Below are 6,517 nucleotides of genomic sequence, written 5' to 3' on the forward strand. Positions count from 1 at the left end.
GAAGGGATGTGATGTAGATGTTCCACTTAGAGCAGAGCGAGCATCCACTGGTGCTTCTTCCCTGCACTTTACCCAGCTGTGAGTTTCTGCATTCACTACTATCTGGTGTACAAAGAAACTCCTCTGATGAAGTCTGAGGGATGCTCCACTCTGTGGCTATAGAGATAAGGGTGCAGAGGGCAGGTCAGTGCTATGCCCATTCACCAGAATAGGAGCTGTAGTTTTGCTTCCAGGGCCTCGAGCTCCCCATTGATGGGTTGTGTTTCTTTTCATACAGTGGGTCAAAAATTCAATCAGAGACCAGTTGGCTACCTCTACAAGACTCATGCAGCTATCACATCTAGAGACGTATCTTGCCACACCAGTCTTTATTTCAGCACCCAGAGTTCACAGCTGGGGAAGTCACATGACTCCCTTCTTCTTAACTCTGGGAACGTACAGAGCACTTTCTATAAGGCTAGCCAGCAGGGGAAAAGTTTTCTGGTCAATATCAACTTTAACCATGTCCTGTCACTGCCATAGGGTGGTATATTGAGCAATAGGGATCTATCAAGTTGTGGTGGGCGAGTGGTTTATTTCTTAAGAGAGGAGGAAACTGAGGTACAGAGAAAGTGACTGATACTCTAAGACAAGGTTTCATTCTGTAACCTCAGGCTGACCTCAAGCCTGCCTTCTGACCTAGTCGTTGTTTTGCTGCTATGAAGAGATACTACAACCACAGCAACTCTTAGAAAGAAAAACATTTAGCTGGGGCTGGCTTACAGTTTCAGAGGCTCAGTCTGTTGTGTACGGTGGCGCACAGGCCAATGTAGTAGCTGAGAGTTACACATCTGAATCCACAGGCAGCAGGAAGACTGGGCCTGGCTTGGGTTTTGAAACCGCAAAGCCCCAGTTCTATACTTGCTAATAGTGCCGCTTCCTGGTGACCAAAGCTCTGAGCCTATGGGGGCCATCCTAATTCAACCATGCTCCTGCCAAGTACTGAGATTAGAGGTGGTTCATCATCATACCTGGCTAGGAGTTCACTATCTCAGCTAAGCCACAGCTAAGAACTGGGTAGTACGCTGTCCTTGTAACCTTTAGACAAATGTGAAGATAGAAAAGAGAGTGTCGGCTCCCACGTTTCCAAGATCACACGGGCTATTGGGCGTATGTTGGCTCATAGGAAGAACAGACCCAGGGAAAATTTGCCTGAGAGGCTGAGGATTTGGAACAAGACCAAGAAACAGCAGGGGAAACACTCGAAGAAAGCATCACGGAGTTAGGAAGAAGAGATGTGAAGAGGTCCTTGAGTGGAGGGGGAGGAAAGCAGACTATTAGCTCCAACTATGTCAACAGTAGACGCCAGGGGGCCTTGTGCTTATTTATCTCTACAGAGTTGCTCGTGAATTTCAAAGTCAAGTTTCCCATAAATGGGGAAACAAAGGCGCACTGCTTTAATTTACAGGAATTGCCTAATTCCAAACAGAGTAATGAAAAGGGTTTAAAAGTAAAATCTTTTCTGGAACTCTCACCTGCCCGGAAGAACCGGCTTTTTAGATTCACCTCATCTGAGCTTTCCATTAATACTATTAAATTTCAACAGCCTGGAACTAGTTAGCATAATATTAGAGATATTTGCATAGAACTCCTAGGGCTTTTTAAAGAACACCTATTAGAATACTCTGTTTTGTTTGTTTTTGACTGTAAAGATGTTAGTAACTGAAAGCTACCATTTGTGATGAGATTTTCTACTGGGGATTTCTCTTATCCACACTTTCATGAAGAAGATAGCATTGTGTCTGTAACACGGAGGCTTCCCTGGCTGGGGCAGCTCACGTTGTTGGGGTATTTTGAGACACTGCTTGAAAGTATCTGATGAAATCAGAGATGTCACATGGTTAACAAGCTTGGTTTTCCTTTTCTCCATTGCAGGACTAGGGCCTTTTGTACAAGTTTATACACTCCAGCTCTAGAGGTAATAAAACACATAACTGGCCCTGCACTTATCTTGCCATTGAGTCTCTCCTCTTGCTTTATCAAAATTCTTGTGAGGCCAATTATATTTGTCTTCAAACTATCTCCTATTCCTTTTCTGTCTGTCCTGCTGCCTTGAACGTGAGGGCCACCTGACCTTGATTTGGCCAATGTCAGGTGGCTGCAGGCAACCTTTGCTCTTTCTGAATAGACACCTCAAAGGCCACCCATTGGCTACCTATTCTTTTTATCTTCTGCTGTAAAATTAGCCATGCGAGTGGAAGGAGTTTTGGGTTTTTGTTCTGTTTTCGTCCAGAGTTCTGGCACATCTAGCAATGGAAATAAGGACGCCTAAGAAAGAAACATTGGAAGTTGTCGATTATTAATATTGTGAGTCAGTTGTTGCCACAAGTACATTAGCTGACATTGGTTAGTACACATAGCCTCTAAATTACCTGAGCTGTTTACATTCTGTCTCGGATTTCTAAATGATGAAATGTTCTTTCTTTACACTAGGACAGCATCATGGTTAGCTTTAACTGTTTCTTGACCGTAACTTCAAATTTTTATAACCTTACGTTTATTGATGGTTCTTAAACTCTTTAACCTCCCTTGTAGCCTACCACACACTAGAGGTAGTAGAAAAGAAAGGATATGGGGGTGGGGGTGGGGTGGTGGGAGGGAGAGGTGAACCTGTTTAGAAAGGTTCTTTGGAGCAACTCCCATCTGTGTTGTCTGGAAATTAGCAGTTCAATTCACAGGTTAGCAAGCTACGGCAGCTCGATCCACTCACAAATACTTCACAGATACACCAGCAGTCCAGGTCGGTAGAGTCAGGTTAGCAACAGAGGTGACACGACCTAGCAGAGACAGCCAGGCCTCAGCAGGAGGGACCTGGGGATGCCAGGAGAAGTTCTTGGCTGTGCCTCTCTCAGGGAAGCAAAGATCAACAAAGACTCACACATGAACAATAAACAAACAAGCAAACAAATAAGTAAGGAAAGTACATTTTTAAAAAGTAAAACAGTCATTCCGTAAACAAACAGAGAAGAAATGAAAGTTAAAACCCCAGTGATATAGCATCTCATTCCAGCATTTGAAGAGCGGACGACAAAGACTGAGAATTCTGGGGCTGCCGTGGCTACTGCCTTAGTTACTTTTCTATTGCCTGGGCTAATCACCATGACCAAGGTAACTTAAAAGAAAGTTTTTGATGTTGTAGCTTAGTTTCGTAGGGTGAGTTCATGACTATCAGGCCTGGAGTAGCAAGCAGGCAGGCATAGCACTGGAGAAGGAATTAAGAACTTACATCTTACCCCAAAAGCATGAGGCAGAGAAAGAAAGCTAACCTGAAATGGCATGGCACCTTCTTCAACAAGGCCACACCTTCTAATCCTGCTCAAACAATTCCACTAACTGAGAAACAATCATTCATATACATAAGCCTACTGGAGACCGTTCTTATTCAAACCACCACAGCTACTTGTGAGTTCAAGGACAGCCAGAGCCACATGAGACTCGTCTAAGACTCAGAGAAAGAGGAACCTTTGTACATTGTTTTGATAGGAACATAAATTAGTACAGCTCTCTTGGAAAAGAGTTTGATTTCCTCTTTTTAAATCTAAGTATAAGAGCTGCCTTTGTTGGTGTTCAAAAGATAAAGTGCAACACAATTGTGGTTTATTTAACTATATGTTAAACCTTCCTTAGTTGTGGTTGGAGCTTAATTTTCAACATATGAATGTACAGAAAAATAACTCTGGTATATACAGTCCATACACAACTTGTGTGACCATGCACATCAAAAAAAAAAAAAAAATCTTTGCCTTTTCCTATTTCTCCTTCTGTAAGGTTGATATGATCACAAGCACTTGTCTCATGTCCAGATCAGTGAAGAAAGAATTACAGAGTGACTTGGTTAGGATTTCTATTGTTGCAATTAAACACTACAACTACAAGGATTGTAGTCCTCCCCCATACCCGACTGGGGTGGTCCGTGGTGGGTTTGCTTTCCTGGCTTGCTCAGCCTGCTTTCTTTTAACACCCAGGTCCACCATCCCAAGGATGGCAGCACCCACAATGGGCTGAGCCTTTCCCCATCAATCATTAATTCAGTAAATGCTTTACAGGCTTGCCTACAGCCTATCTTAGGGAGGCATATTTGTTTTGTTTTGTTTTGTTTTTCGAGACAGGCTTTCTCTGTGTAGCTCTGGCTGTCCTGGAACTTTGTAGACCAGGCTGGCCTCGAACTCAGAAATCTGCCTGCTTCTGCCTCTGCCTCTGCCTCCCAAGTGCTGGGATTAAAGGCGTGCGCCACCATGCCCAGCTTTTTTTTTTTTTTAGGGAGGCATTTTATCATTTGAGGTTCCCTCTTCTCAGATAACTTTAGCTTCTGTCAAGTTGACATAAAACTATCCAGCACAGAGGGAACTAAGAAGCCAAACAGTTCTGTCATGCCCTCCTCTAGCTTATTGGCTCTGTGGAAGAGAGAAAAGATAACTACCATCTTGCACTGGAAAACTTTCAGAGATATAAGAGGGTTGTCAGTAGTAGACTCTTTCAGAGATATGAGGGGGTCATCAATGGTGGACTCTTTCTGTTGTTTGTTTGCTTGCTTTAGCTTGGAAAAAAAACTTGGGGCTGGTGAGATGGCTCAGTGGGTAAGAGCACCCGACTGCTCTTCCGAAGGTCCGAAGTTCAAATCCCAGCAACCACATGGTGGCTCACAACCACCCGTAATGAGATCTGATGCCCTCTTCTGGTGTGTCTGAAGACAGCTATAGTGTACTTAAATATAATAAATAAATAAATCTTTAAAAAAAAAAACTTGTAGAAGTCAGAATTAGAAGAAAAGAGAAGACGGTGAGAGAGCTGGCTGATGTCCACAAGCAAAATCACAATAGCCTTTTCAAATGGTGTTTTTGGATACTTCAAGCTTTTCAGAAAACTCCCATAACCTTGAGTATCTGTTTATATCATCAGTGTCAGTTCAAATCATCCATTCCCCTGGCAGCCTGGCGACCGAGCTTCACTTTATCAGATGAATGCACTGTAGTTCACCTATGGTTTTGCTAATGGAAGCACTTCGGGACTCTGTCCAGAGATCCATCTCTAGTTAAAGACTGAGTTGTCAGAGCTCTGTTTTACTAATTTGCACAAGTGTAAGCTTGAGCTACATCTGGATTTTACTTCAAATCCCTCCCCTCACAGGAATGTAGCAAAATGTCAGGTAGAAATAATTATGTTACTGGTTAGTTGATTTTTCTTATCAGAGACAACTAACCATTGTATCCAAGTAAGTCTCTGTCAACAGCATGATGCTGTGGTACTTGTCTGGTGTCACATCAATGTGTTAAAAATGATGGCCAACCTGGACAGCTCGCCTCCTTCACTGGCAGCTGTGCTGTATGTCACTCTTAGCACTTACAGCTGTTTGCTTACTGAATGGTGTCCTGTTTCTATGGCTCCAAGTGCTGGCTCACATTACAGTCAAGTGGAAGCAAGAAAATTCAAGCAAGCCCCGAATCAAAAAATATGGCTGATGTAATTTAAGTTTTCTTTGTAAACAAACAGACCACGAAAAGGTCCAAGCTCTTCTGCCCCTCCCAAGGCTTTGACAGAAGGCAGTAGTAAAGATTGGGATGTAGATGTCATAATGAGAGCTAGTGAGACTTGCAGCAGGTTAAAGCACTTGTTGTCAAACCTGACAACCTGAGTTTGAACTCCAGGACCCACACAGTGGAAGGAGAAAACTGGCTCCTAAAAGTTGTCCTCAAATATCCGTTTCCTCTAGCATACATGTACTGTTCCCTTCACAAGTAAATACATGTAAAATAATTAATAATAATAATAGTTTATTTTTAAGATTTATTTATTTAATATACGAGTACACTGTAGCTGTGTTCAGACACACCAGAAGGCGCCATTGAATCCCCTTACAGATTGTGAGCCACCATGTGGTTGCTAGGAATTAAACTCAGGACTTCTGGAAGAACAGTCAGTGTTCTTAACCCCGAACCATCTCTCCAGCCCTAATATTAATAGTCTCAATATCGGGGCTGGTGAGATGGCTCAGTGGGTAAGAGTACCCGACTGCTCTTCCGAAGGTCCAGAGTTCAAATCCCAGCAACCACATGGTGGCTCACAACCATCCGTAACGAGATCTGGTGCCCTCTTCTGGAGTGTCTGAAGACAGCTACAGTGTACTTACATATAATAAATAAATAAATCTTTAAAAAAAATAGTCTCAATATCATAATAAAGCCCATTGTTTTGTACTTAAATTTTTTATTTTTATTTTTAAAGAGGTAATTGAGTTCAGCAATAGAGTACTTGTCTGGCTAGCTCAAGGCCCTAGGTCACACACACACACACACACACACACACACACACACACGATAACAACAACAACAAGAAGAAGCCTTTAATGATAATAAAAACTTTTGTAAAATTTTAAAAGTGTAATCAGTGGAAGTCATGACATCATCTGATAAAAATAGAATACCTTATCTTGGACACTAAGTTTATAAGATCTGTGAAGAAAAAGTCGATGGGTAGGTAG

This window comes from Mus caroli, chromosome 15 (assembly GCF_900094665.2).
Source record: "Mus caroli chromosome 15, CAROLI_EIJ_v1.1, whole genome shotgun sequence".
NCBI lineage: Eukaryota > Metazoa > Chordata > Mammalia > Rodentia > Muridae > Mus > Mus caroli.